Source organism: Passer domesticus, chromosome 5 (assembly GCF_036417665.1).
Source record: "Passer domesticus isolate bPasDom1 chromosome 5, bPasDom1.hap1, whole genome shotgun sequence".
In the NCBI taxonomy this organism is placed as follows: domain Eukaryota; kingdom Metazoa; phylum Chordata; class Aves; order Passeriformes; family Passeridae; genus Passer; species Passer domesticus.
In genome coordinates this window covers 1,457,036-1,470,463 of record NC_087478.1, presented here as the reverse complement: position 1 = coordinate 1,470,463, position 13,428 = coordinate 1,457,036, and the positions used below count along the sequence as shown (strand labels likewise).

Genomic DNA, 13,428 nt, shown 5'->3' with positions numbered 1-13,428 from the left:
GTCTATTTGGTTACCAGTGAACACAGAACAGCATCATGGGATCATTAGGGTCCCTTCCAACCCCAGCCATTCTATGGCTCTGTGATGTCTGGGACCACTCCTTTGTTTGACACCAAGTGCTCCAAGCTGAGAGCCCTCAGGACTTTTGAAGGAGTCACTCCATTCCCAGTGGGATGCAGATGTCCAGTGCCAAGTGGACAGGTCAGAGTCTGCCCGTGTGTGGCTGCAGCGGGTCCTGTGCTCATGCACCTGTGAGTTTCTGGTTTAGTACACAGATATTCTAGTTTAATACACAGATATTCTGGTTTAATTAATCCTGGTTTCTGGTTTAATACACAAAGATGGAGACAACCAGCTCAGGACCAGCTGGGCCTCCATCAAGACACCCAACACATACTTTTCCAGCTGTGGAGAACCAGCTCTGTGATAAAACCCTGCACAGAGTGACAGCTTGGGAAAAATAGGTCTATTGCACCCTGGTCATGACATCTACATCTCTCTGCCTCTGGTGGGTCCAATAGCACTGCTGGAGGGCTGGATAGCTGCACAAATGGTGAGGGTCAGTCTCTCACATCAGTGTGATTCACACCTCCTGCTTCACAGGATCGAGGATTATTACAGGTGACAGCAGATTTGCATGGAGGTGCAGCATGTGGCCACCATCCCACATCTGGGCTCAGCATCTGGGCTCACTCTGCCTGGGTTTTGTTTATTTCTACAAAACCTCAGAGATCTGGTTGTGCTCCTGACAGGAATTTGGGTTTGCTTAAGAGGTAAGAAAAATGTTCAGCCTACACAGAGCAGCGGTGACTGTTGGAAAGGTGATGATGAACCTGGAGTAGCTGTGCTCTACATTCCTTATCCATAGGGACATATGAAATGCAAGCACATCCATGAACCCCGTGGCCCCGAGAGCTGAGGTTGTGTCCAACACTGGTGATATAACTCTGTGAGATAAGCCCAGCACAGGCTGCAGAAGGGACCCCAGACACACAAAGCTGCTTCTCCCCTCAGGGCACAACTCCTTTCCATTCTGCTTGGCTTCCCCACACCCTCAGGAGGGGCAAGGGGCTACTCTGTCCATCAGGCTGACAGGACTGGATGGGGAATTTCATGCCTGCCACTGCACCTCCAGCTTGAGGGCAGGAGGACACAGAAGAGCTGCTGCTGATGTGTTTCCTCCTGCCCCCCAAGCAGGCAGCTCTGCCTGCATGGGGCCAGGTCTGACCTCCCTTCCCCATCGTTGTTCAGCTCTGGCAAGAGAGCAGGACCTCCAGCCCTTCATTTTTGTCCCAGCCTTATTCAAGAGACACTAAGGCTCACCTGGAAATGGGTCTGGAAAAGCCCAGCCTGGCTGAGCACCACACCAAGATTGCAGGGGGATGGAGGATTGCTGGAGCTGCAGGAATTAGGGACTGAGAATGAGGAAAACTCTGACAGGGAAAGGAGAAAGGTGAATAAGCAAGACACCATCACACCTCCTTTGCCCTCCTGGCTGGAAGCACCTCCAACCCTCCTCTCCACCTGGATGCAGCTTCAGCCTCTTTGGTTTTGATGATGTGGCAAAGCCAGAGGACCACAGGAACTGCAAATATCATGTGGCTCCTGGTCTCATGTCCCAGCAGGAGCTGAACCCTCCCAGACCCAGGTTCTTCTAGGGTCAGTCACTTTTTTGGCAGCTCTCCATCTGAGCAGCATCCAGTTAAAATCTATCCAGGGATGGATCTGCTCTGCTCTTGCTGTCTCTGCAAGAGGGAGCCAAGCCAGCAAAACCTCAACAGCTCAGAGCCAGCCCCAGTTTCTCTCACCTCTTCTGTTCTCTCTCCCTCAGGTGCAGGTGCCTGGCTCCCAACCAGCAGAGCTTTCTGGTCTTTCAGCTCTGGCTCTCTCTTCCCACTTCCCACCCTCCTGTCCCTTCACCTGTTTTATTCTTGCTCTCTCCACACAAAATCATGTCTTCTCCAACCTGTACCAGTCCCTTTTTCCCAGGCTGTGAAGGGTTGACCAGAGAGAAGATGCCAACAAGTTCATTTAGGGCAGGAGACCTATCCCACACATGTTTTATTTTATTTTATTTTATTTTATTTTGGGGCATGGGGGACAAAGTACCAACCTCCACATCCCACCCCACCATCCCCAGCACAGGGAATGCCTGAGCCTTAGGGTTTCCCTTCTGGAGGGACTGGCCAGGCCCTTGCCCAGCTGGCAGTGGCTGGAGCTGAGTCCCTGTCCCTTCCCAGGAGCATCCATGGCTCCTGCATGTGTTAATCAGCAGCTTTGTTCTGCATCACCTCACCGTCTAATAGCAGCAGGAATTTATACATCCACAAATGAGCAATCAGCACAGACACGTCCTGGTGCCCTCCCTGGAAGGGGACAGGGATATGGATGCTGGGGACACTCAGCTTGCCACGGCCTCTCCACCCTGCCAGCTGGGCTGTGCCGCCACCACTAACAAGTTGCTTCCTGCTGCCAAGGATAACAGAGCCACTGGCACCCAACCCTGCACTCTGCTCTTGGCTGCCTCGGGAACCCCAGTCAGGCAGGATGGGCTTTTTTTTTGCACTTGTCATTTCTCAAGGAGGGAGGAACATCTCTCCCAGCTGCTTCGGCTGAAATCCAGTTTTTATGTAATCAAATGTGACCTCTAGCTGTCTGTGTTTAAGGCTGCCATCGCTGAGATATCATTCAGACTGTTAGGACCAAGTCATCCATCTCCTCAACTGTAAATACCTTATAATCATCCTCAAGGACCTGCAGTGCCTTGCAGATGAAGATGCCTGGAGAAAAGGCGGGGTTCAGCTCCCAGTGTCACTCCACTCCTGAAAAGCAGCTGCCTCTGAGTGTGGAATGTACAGCGGATTTTCAACAGCTTCTGGTCAAAGCTACCAGCAGAAAACCCACGGAAATGTCCAAAAGGATGGAGAGCCACCCACACCCAATCTGCAGCCAGATAATAGACTGTGTTAACATAGGCAGAAATTATGTCCAGACCAGTTCTGAAAGTTCATCCCACTTTGAATCCTGCTTTGGTGGGGGGAAAAAACATCCAGGCTATTTTAGACAACACCAATAGGCTGTGTTAATACAGGCACTTCTGCAGGAATTATGTCCAGGCCAGTTCTGCACGTTCATCCCACTTTGAATCCTGCTTTGGTAGGGGGAAAAACCATCCAGGCTATTTTAGACAACACCAGCCACTCCTGCCAGGCTCTGTAACGTGAGGTGGAAGAGAGATCAGAGCAGACACAAAGCCCTTGGAATGAAGGTTTCCACAAGAAACCCAAACTGCTGGTTCTTATTTACTCGTGTTACACAGTGTGATGTTAATTCGACAATTAACGCTCGGGCTGATAATTGCTGGTCCCACCTCCTCCAAAGCCTGCACCTGCTCCCCGTTCCAGTCGTGCACTCCCCGGGAATCCACAATGAGGCGAGGCTGCAGCAGCCGCATTGTGCAGCGGCTGGGGACGGAAACCCCCAAGTTTGGGTGAGATGGATGTGCGTTCACACGAGTCTGCAGCGTGTGGCAGCAGCTTCACAAACCCCCCTCCTGTTCACAGACATCCCTCTCAGGCGCCAGACAGCTCTGCTAGCTGGGATCCACTGGCACAACTTGCCTTGGAAGCCTCTTCCTCCTCCTCCTCATCATCATCATCACCCTCAGCCACCATCACAGTGGGACACCAATCTATTTATTTATTTATTTATTTACTTGCTTACTTATTTTATTTTATTCATTTATTTATTGTTGGCTGGTTTTTTGGGGTTTTCTTTTTGTGGGAAGGGAGGAGAGATCGTGTTGTGGTAAAGAAGTCACACTTCCCCTTTTCCTGTGCAGCGGAGTTGGGTTGGAAAGGATCTTGAAGACCATCGAGTTCCACCCCCCTGCCTGTCAGGACACTGTGCTGTCCCCAGCCTTCCAAATGGACACAGCCAGAGGTGGTGGGAGCTGCCAGTGCTGTCCCAGTGGAAGAATGGATAAGATTTCCCCACCAGCAGGGTCGGGGCAGGAGGAAAGCATTAAAAGTGAAGAAAAACTCAGCTCCACGGATGCAGGAGCAGCCCTGCTCACACCCATCCCTAAAAACCCTTTCTCCAACCTGTTGCAGCTGTAGCACATCTCACAGGACCCTGGATGAGCTCTGCTCTTCCTGTCAGCCCCTTCCCCTCACCCTATTAAAGGATAAAAGGTCCTTCTAAAGAAGGAAACTTCGAAAATCATGTTCAGGTGAAACCATGCTCTGCTCTCCATGCCTTCCAACCTCTGTCTCTTTACATGCAGCTTAATTACCTTCATTAATGGCACGAAGGTAATCCTAATAGAATCCTAACAGCTTTGTTTTGTTGTGAATTGTAGTTATTTGCTTCCCTGAGTGTTTCCAGTTTGGGGTACAAGAGCAGGGGCTGCTTCTGGACCTGCTCAAATTTGCCAAGACTGATGCAGCTCTGCCCAGGAGCCTCCAAGGGTCTGCCCTGGGCAGCCTGACCTCTGGTTGAGGAGCAAAGGCAGGAAATTCCAGAGTCCAAAGAGAAGCCAGGGAGGCAGGGAGTCAATCTGCAGCCAGGGAAGGTGGTGGATACCTGCTTCTGGACAGCTGGGAGACAAGCACAGAGAATGGGGCAAGAAAAGTTGTGTCTTCTCCTCCACTATTATACTCTTTTCCTCCACTTTTATACACTTTTATGCTCATTCCCAGCACTACAGTGCTGGATAATTCACCATGGAGAAGCTGCAGCAGCGTGGCTGCAGGGCACATGGCATCAGTGTTCCTGTCAGGCAGGTCCACCAGGATTTGCAGTTAAATGGCAAAATATGGAAAACAAACAAGGGACAACACAGGGACAATAAAGCTTATTTCCAGCCTGGACCAAGGGATTCTCTGCCAGGCTATGGGAGGATTCCTGCCTTCACAGACACACAAACTCCTGCTCTCTATGTTTTTCCAGACTTGAAAAACACCAAGAGCAGCAAGGGAGATGGCTCAGCCACACACAATGCACAGACAGGAGAAATAAGTGCTTTTTCTTTTCATGTTTCCTTTCATTCCTCAGACAGAACACCTTTTAGCACCTAGTGCAGATGCAGTTTAACACCTCCAGGGTGGAATTAGTGGTCCCAGTGCACCCCAGGAGAGAGCAGTGTGTGTGGGTACTCCTCTGCAGAGAAAGTGCTCCGAGAGGGCAGGAAAGAAATCACCATTTAAGGGGAAATTAATGGCATTTATTTCACACTGTCTCTATCCTTTCGTTTCCACGCCATCCTGAGCACTGGAGCTGGGGATGCTCTGGGGTGTGGCTCCACCAGCATCCCCCAGTTGTCCCCATGTGCTGCTCACCAGGTCACACCACAAAAAAACCAAATCCCCCAGGGCAAAACCCAGCCAGAAGATGAGAACACACCAAACAGCCTCCACCCCACAGCAGAAATTGCTCCTCCTTCCCATCAAAGTAAAACTTACAAAATATAGGGTGGCCTGTAACAGGGATGGGGCATGAAACAGCAGCTGGGATCTGCACCTCTTCTCCTACAGCCCTGCCCCTTGCCACGGGGCACATCTGTCCCCTGATTGTGCATGTGTGGGTGCATCTGTCACTCGAGCCCTGTCCCTCCTTGCCATGTGGCACCAGACCGGGGAAGTTTGCTCCAACAGCCTTTGAAGTTCAATGCCACGCCGCGTTTATCGCCACTAAGGGGACCCTCCACGCTGACAAAAATAAGGTCTGGGGCTCTGCTTGTGCCTTGAGGGACTGAGCAAAGTGGTGTCAGCTCTGCTGGCTCATAAATCTCCTCCAAGGAGGTGTTGCTGGTTTTTGTGTTGGAGGGAAGGTGCTCGGGGAGCGCAGGAGCACCGCGGTGCTGCCGAGCAAAAAGTCAAACTGCAAATCCTGGCTCCTCTGTCAACTCCCAGCTGCAACATAAAACGAGCCACAATCACTTCTGCTGTCCCCAAATGACATGGCACAGCTTGGGTTTGTGCTTTCATGTCCTTTTGCTACCAAACCAGGGGGATTACCCTGACTCTGCTTACTGAGGATGGGTTTTGGGAGGTGTTAACCCTTGGAGCAGCTCAGCCCTTGTTGAGACACAACAGATTGGCTCATGCCAAAACCACGTTGGCAAATGTGCTGGTAATTAAACAAAGTGGGCATTCAAGGGGCGGGGATGGTGTTTAGCATCCTCCCAGAGACAAGACCTGCAAACTGCCTGCAGCAGCAGCAGACAGAGGAGGCACGGCAGCCAGCAGCAGTGCCAAGAGACAGACTCCAGAATTCCAGCTCTCTGGCATGGCTGGCAGCCCAGAAGATACTGCATCCCCTCTCTGGAAGCTGGCTGAGGAGTCAGGAAAGCACAGCTAAAGTTTTGACAGTCTGCCACCTTCATTGTGCACAAAATGCTCCTGTGGGCTGCTGAGAGGTCTGGGGACACACGGTGTCACCAGCCTGGCTGGGATGCTCTGGGGGCTCTTTTACAACTCCAGAAGGGACCTGTGGGGAAAACTCTGCTGGAACAGGGACAAGAGGGGATGGCACAGTGTACCCAGGGACTGCTGCGTGCAACAATCTGTGGACAAATGCATGGGCACGTCCAAATCCTGACTGTAGAATTACAGAATCACAGAATGGTTTGGGGTGGAGGAGACCTTTAAAGGTCACATAGTCCAGCTCCCCTGCAATGATCAGGGTCAGAGCCTGATTTTGGCAATGTTAATGAACTCAGGGCTGCCTATCAGATCTGTCATAATTTTTGTGCTTTAGGGGCATTATTGTCACCCTTATGAGCTTCAGGAAGAGCCTGGCCCCATCACCTTGAGTGCCCTCCCAACACCAAACCAGAGGGAAGAATCACTCCTCAGGAGCACCCAGCTCATCCCAGTTTCCCTGGCAGGCTGTGCACTGCTGCCCACTCCTAAATTACCTCAGAACAAGATAAAACCCAGTAAATTAATGATTTCCCTGAACTATCATTCGAGGAGGAGCCTTTGCTCGCCGTCCTTCACAACCAGCAGACATCCCATGACATTTTTCACCTCTCCTGCCAGGAGGGGATTCTCCTTTCTCTCCAGCTGACTCATGAACCAGCCCCACGATCCATCACACCCCCGCAGCCATCTCCACTCGGTGATTTCATTGTTTGGGTGTATTCCACATGATTTTGGGTCCCATTTGTCAGGCCCTCGAACGTCTGCAGGTGTCTAGGAGAGCAGAGCTCAATGCTTGGCTCTGGGCTCTGGAGGTGGCACCGATGGCAAACGCTGTCAACGTGGTGTGGGCAACATCTGCTAACCTAGCCCTTCTCCCTACTGCTTACTAAAACATGCTGAAGGACAAACAGGATTTTTTCCATATTTTTAGGCTGTCTCGACGTAGCAGGGCTTTGATCCCAGCTGCTGGGTCAAATTAAAGGAAAGTCAGAAAGTGCCCGATGTAAAGGTCAGGCTTTACCTCTAACGACTCGCAGAACACACTGACATATGGTGAGGAAACAGAAAACATGGGTTTTCTGGGGTTTGGGGGTTGCATTCTTGCATAATTTAAGCAATATTAAGGGCATTACATGTGGTTTGTTGCTGTTATGTCCTGCAGCCATGGAATGGTGTTGGTTGGGGTTTTTTTTAGTTTCCTCACGGGCCTTTGCAGCGAGCTCCAGGAACCAACTGTTGCTGAGCGAACTTTTGAACCTCTGCAAAAGCACAATGTGTTAAATTGCTAGAAAAAGGGAAAACAAATGTATGATGTTCTGTGACATCCACAATCTGCAAAGCTTCACTCCCTTGGACTTCCCAAGGAGAAGAAAGGGATAACTGAGACATTTTTTTGTTTTAAACAATGACGAGCGCAGTAATAGATCAAGGCTTTAAGGCAACCCAAAAGCCTTCAATACTTCAATTATGAGTTGTTTAATAAAACAGAGTCAATTAATTTGACCAACTAAGGAAACTGGGCAAAGACCACCCTTGCATGGAAAGGGACTGGCCACGAGCATGGGTGGAGAAAAATCCAAGCATAAAGCTAAAAATGCCCTCAAGCCCCAAGCCCATTGGGTGGAGACCTGCACCATGAAGTGAAGCAGCTTTTGCATGCTGCTTTCAATAGATTTGAATAACTCCATCACTCCCCTATTTCACGGGGTGCAGAAAAAAAACCCCTCTCTAAGTTCAGAAGAAAAGCAACTCTCCACCCTCGAGAGGGAGAGACGGGGAGGCTGTCTGCTCCCCCTCAGCCTCTCACCGCCACGTCCTGCTTTGCAAACAAACCCAAACTCCCTGACTTCCCAACAGCTGCTCCCAGTCTGCCCGGCTCCCACATGGCACAAGCCCCCCAGCCTTCTGTGCAGCCCCGGCATCCTGCCAGCTCCCACCAGCACCGGCATTCCCGGAGCTCCAGTCTGCCTCAGCAGGACAAGGAAGGGGAGGGGGATGCTTCAGCGTTTGACTGCTGGTGGATCTGTTCCATCACAGGGACGCCCTGTCCGAGACAAGATTTGGGAAGGAAAAGATTTTCTGCCCTCTCCCCATGAAGATTTCTGCACCTCCAGTGCGTGCAAACGCACACTTGATCCTGCAAGGTGCTGCTGGCTTTCATCTCCCATGGAATTCAGGGCAAGAAGAGGGGGTCCCGGGTGGGAGAAGAATCTGACAGATGCTTGCAAAGGATTAAGACTTTCCAGTGGCACTGACGGAGCCACGATCAGAGGGAGAAGCTGTATTCAAGCTGCAGTGAGAAAGCACCTCCAGAAAGTGGATTAGAGGAGGGTTATCATCCAGCACGAGCCTCTCCTGGCAGGCATGGTGGCAATATTAGAATAATCTGGGCACCTGGTGCAGCAGCAGCAGCAGCTCTGCAATGAGATTAATGGATCTGCTGGCGAGCAAGGAAAACTTTGGGGAACAATCTGCCCTGCTGCTTCTTTCAATTCCCCCCAGCAGTGGTAGAAGGGGGAAGAATAGGTCTGGATTCAAGAGGAATTCAGGGTCGTGCATTGGAATTTCCCATGCAAAGCAGGAGAGGCTGGAGAGGCTGGGAACCTGCTCAGAAGCACTTCACTGCAGGATTTAACCTCCCTGCCTTGATGGAGTGTGGTGAGGAGTGGCTGTGCACACATTGAATGCCACGGTCATTCCCAGGATCAAACATCCTGGTTACAAGGCAAGGAAAATCTCTCTTGTTGGTCTTAATTTTGGTCAGGTTTAATCCACACCACTTGTTTCCTGAGCTTTTCTTACTTAAATGAAAGACTAGTGAAGGGAAATGGGTCAGGTAAAACAAAACAAATTCCTTGAGCTGAAAAAAACCATATTTTTTCCCTCGTCTGTTCTTAGTCTTTTATTATTATCATCAAAACCAATGTCACCACCATGCTGATGTTAATCAATAATATTACAGTTGGCTGTTTTGTTTCAGTGAATTTTGAAGATAAGCTCAGTTCCCAGAGGAGTAATTCACAAGTTTCATTTCAAAACCCTAAACCCACAACATTTTCCAAATTCCTATCCAAGCCTTGCTTACAGATTGCTTTCATTGAAAGAAAAAAAAAGAAAGCCTTGAATTTGATACAAGTTTTCAGTTAGCATCACCCTGCACTTTTTGGTGATTAAAATAACCATGAAAAAGAGCTTGCAGCAGCACTTGCACACTCCATGAAATGAAGTGGGATCTCCCAGCCTGATCCAAGGGGGGCTGTGCAGAGCAGAGCCCTTCCCGGACGTGTTGGATTTACAGCTGATCCCTACACGTGCCTGGGAGGTGCTCAGGGTTTCTGGGTGGATGGCAGCCAGACCAGAGAGGCTTTGCAGTGGTTCCGCTCCTTCCCAAAGGAGAGAAACCCACTGCAGATTTATAGAGAGGGGGAAAAAAACAAACCATACCACACATGAAAACCTCAGACCTCAAACACCACCTGGACAAGAACGCTAGGTACAAAAATTAATATAAAAGCCCAAAAAAAATCCAGATGCAGCAGGGCTTTATCCTGAAGGCAACTCTCTTAATTCAGCACAGCAAATTCCTTCAATGTGCAGCAATTGTGACAGCTCGTGCTGTTACCCACCCGAGGACACACAGCGAGACAAGTGCTGGCACTTTGGAAGGTGGCACTGTTTTCACCAAGCCACGACCATCTGGGCTGTTGGAATCACTTTTTTTCAGATATGTTGTGCTTATCCATGTGGTACCTAAGCCCTGAGCAGGTAAATCACTCAGAGAGCGAGGTCTGTAGTGGATATCTTCCCTTCCCAGACAGGTTTTGAGCATCCCTAACTGGGGTGGGATGAGATCTGAAGGGCAAATCAGTTTTAGTTTGGAGGATGAATGACACCAGGACACTGCTGTGTAATTAGAAGTGTCTCAAGCAGATGCAAGTGAAGCTAATCAAGCACTGCTTCACAAGAGTGATCATCAGCCTCATAATTATTATTATTCAATTCCCAGGAGGCAGAGACAAGGGGACTTCTCCTTCACATGACGTGTCACACAAAGGCAAATCAAAAATCACAGTCCCTGCTCAAAACTGCTCATGACTTTGGTTAGCTGCACCTCCCACTCGCCAGCCCAGACCATCCTGAGCCAGCTCATCCCTGTCTGGGGGGGAAAAGGCAGGGAAAGCACCTGGGAACCCTTTCAGGGAGCAGGGAGGCAGGGTGTCAATCGGGAGCCTGTGGCTCCCCAGGCTGCAGCCCTGCGTGGCTGTGATGTCAAAAGCAGATGGCTGTGTCGTCAGGGGGGAGGTGGGGCTGCACAGCAGATGGGCACTTCACAGACAAAGATCCCTCTCATGCAAATTGCCCCCGATGATAATTTAAAAAAGAAAAAAAAAAAAAAGATTACACAGAGAGAGAGAGAGAACTGGAGAAAACATCTGATGTGTGAGCAGTACAGTCTCTAAATAGAATATTTTCCCATTTTCCCATGAAGCATCAGGAGGTTCTTAAGCTCCAAAGTGTTCATTTAGCTCCTCGAGGCTCTGGTCTCTCATTTCCCTTGCACTTTGCTGCCCTAGTACACAACACACCCCAAACTGCTACCTCTGAGTTTATTTCCAGAAAGCCAAATCTTGTGCACCTGTTTACACACAGAACTTAATATAGCACAGATGATTTTGTTAAAGGAAATTCCATCCCAAGTGGGATGTTCTTATGTTCTTTAAGTTCTTAAAATCAGACAACAGTTGTTGGAACCCTGGTTGCTGAGAATTTTAAACTTTCTGTGCTGTCAGGCACTGATCCCCAAGAGAACACTGCATTTGACCTGAGGCTATGGAAAAAATATTCCAAAATTGAATTATAGTACTGGCATTATAGGTGTATAGTTTGAATAGAAGTGTGTAATATCACATAGTGGAAAACTTTGAGTTTAAACAGTTTAAACAGTTTGATTTCTTAAAGGAACTTCCATCCCAAGTGCCTCCAGGGGATTTACAGCCAATGCACATCCAGGGTTAGAAATCAACCAGTGGGCACCAGTATGCCAGGTTTATACTTCAGATGGGCACATTGTGATTTTAAACAGCAAAATCAGAGTTATTTCCTCCTCTTGGAGCACCAGAGAGAGAGAGAGAGAGAGATGGATAGATAGATAGGAAAGTTCTTAAAATCAGACAATAGTTTGATCTTCAAGATCATCTCATTCCACCCCCTGCCATGGGCAGGGACACCTTCCACTGTCCCAGGTTGCTCCAAACCTCATCCAACCTGGCCTGGGACACTTCCAGGGACAGCCACAACTCTTCTGAGCACCCTGTGCCAGGGCCTCACCACCCTCACAAGTATTTCTGGTTAATAACCAATCTGAATCTCTCCTCTCCTAGTTTAAAACACTTAAAACACCCTTTAAAACTTTAAAACAGCCTTGTTCTGTCAATGCCTGCTCATGTAAAACTCTCAATCAATACAGGGACAACTGCTCTTGTGTGCCAAGTTCACGCCCAGTTTACAGCAGTGATGAGTGAGGGGAGAAACCAGCTCATATCTGAGAATATCAAGATTGCTAGAAATTAGAAAGTACAGAAAATCCCTTGAACCACTGAAGAAATGCAGCTGATTCCAGGGTGAGACACAGCAGCAATGGAAATTGTATTCAGCCTCTGAAATTCTCACAGATGTTCCCAGGGTGCCTAAATGAGCAGTGAACATGGGGAATGTAAATATGCAACAAAGCCACTGCTTCAAGCCAAGATACACCATCAAAGAATAGAATCAAGGAATCATTAAAGCCAGAAAAGATCATTGAGTTCAACCATCAATCTGACACTGCCATCTTCAGCACTAAACCGTGTCCCTAACAACAACATCTACTCATTGTTGGGACATTTCCAGGGGCAGTGATTCCACCATTTCTCTGGCAGCCTATTCCCATGTTTGACAATCTTTTCCATGAAGAATTCTTTTCCTAATATCCAATCTAAACCTCGCCTTGCTCAGTGAAGCTATTTCCTCCTGTCCTGTCACTTGTTACCTGGGAAACAAGACCAGCCTTCAGCTGTCTACAACATCAGGGAGTTGTGGAGATCAAAATGTCAGGAGGAACAGGTGTATTTCAACCTGCACCAAACAAACAAAACATGTTAAACACAGTTCTCCATGCACAGGCATGGGGAGATCTAAATAGTGGATGTGAGATCCATTTCTCCCAAATTAGAGCAAGTGTTTGGTCCATCTCCAGTGTGGTGATGAAAACAGGAGGGGTCAGGATGTTGGATTAAGCCAAATCAATGAAATTATAGAAAACATAAAACATCTACAACCTAGACTTCCTTCTCTTTTAATAATTACAAAAAACTCACTTCTTCTTGTCATTGACTTAAAAGAACATTCTTTCAACATTCCACTGCATCCAGAGGATGATCCTCAATTTTACCTTTCCAGTTGCAACCATCAGTAGAAAAGAACCACAACTGTTCAAAAAAAACTCCAAACACATCATTATACTCCAAAAAACCCATACATATTTACATACAAAGTTATGTAAATACATACATACATAGTCACATACAAACATACACACATATTTACATACACATACATACTATATAAACCTTCTATCAAGTCTTAAGAATTTTCTACAGATCTATTTCCCACATTGGGAGAGGGCATTTTTAGGGGTATCAGAGAAAAGCAGCTGATGGAAGTGGGAAGCCGCTGTTCCACAGGCAATGGAGCATGGTCTCCCTAAGGGCTTGGGCAGCCCAGCAGCTGAAAAGTGGAGATGGGACAACCCCTCACTCTCAGAAGAGCCCGGGTGGCCAACAAATCACCCTGACAATGATAAATGCAGGCATTTACTTTGGGCAAGGAGCTCCAGCTCTCAGGAGCATGTCTGCTGTGGAAACTGGAGCAAATTCCTTTCCCAGCCCTACTGGCATGGGTGATTCCAGCTCCTTCATCCCTCTGCCCTCCTCCTCTGACACTCAGGGGTGCCCAGGGCATCGTG

General features: G+C 48.7%; 1 protein-coding gene and 1 long non-coding RNA gene across 8 annotated transcripts in view; one reads left to right on the top strand and one right to left on the bottom strand.

Annotated features, from left to right (window-relative positions):
• The window catches only part of PLXNA4 (plexin A4), a 451,266-nt gene that overhangs the window by 256,562 nt on the left and 181,276 nt on the right, over positions 1 to 13,428 (bottom strand). The gene's annotated exons all lie outside the window — the stretch shown is intronic.
• On the top strand, positions 4 to 4,212 carry LOC135301509 (uncharacterized). Of its 5 annotated transcripts, none has more exons than XR_010363237.1 (3): positions 8 to 251; positions 604 to 773; positions 1,832 to 2,660. It is a non-coding gene; the product is annotated as an uncharacterized LOC135301509 (long non-coding RNA). The 5 variants fall into 5 exon arrangements; XR_010363234.1 differs by lacking the exon at positions 1,832 to 2,660 and adding an exon at positions 2,667 to 2,985 and having other exon boundaries at positions 11 to 251; XR_010363233.1 differs by lacking the exon at positions 1,832 to 2,660 and adding an exon at positions 3,842 to 4,212 and having other exon boundaries at positions 12 to 251.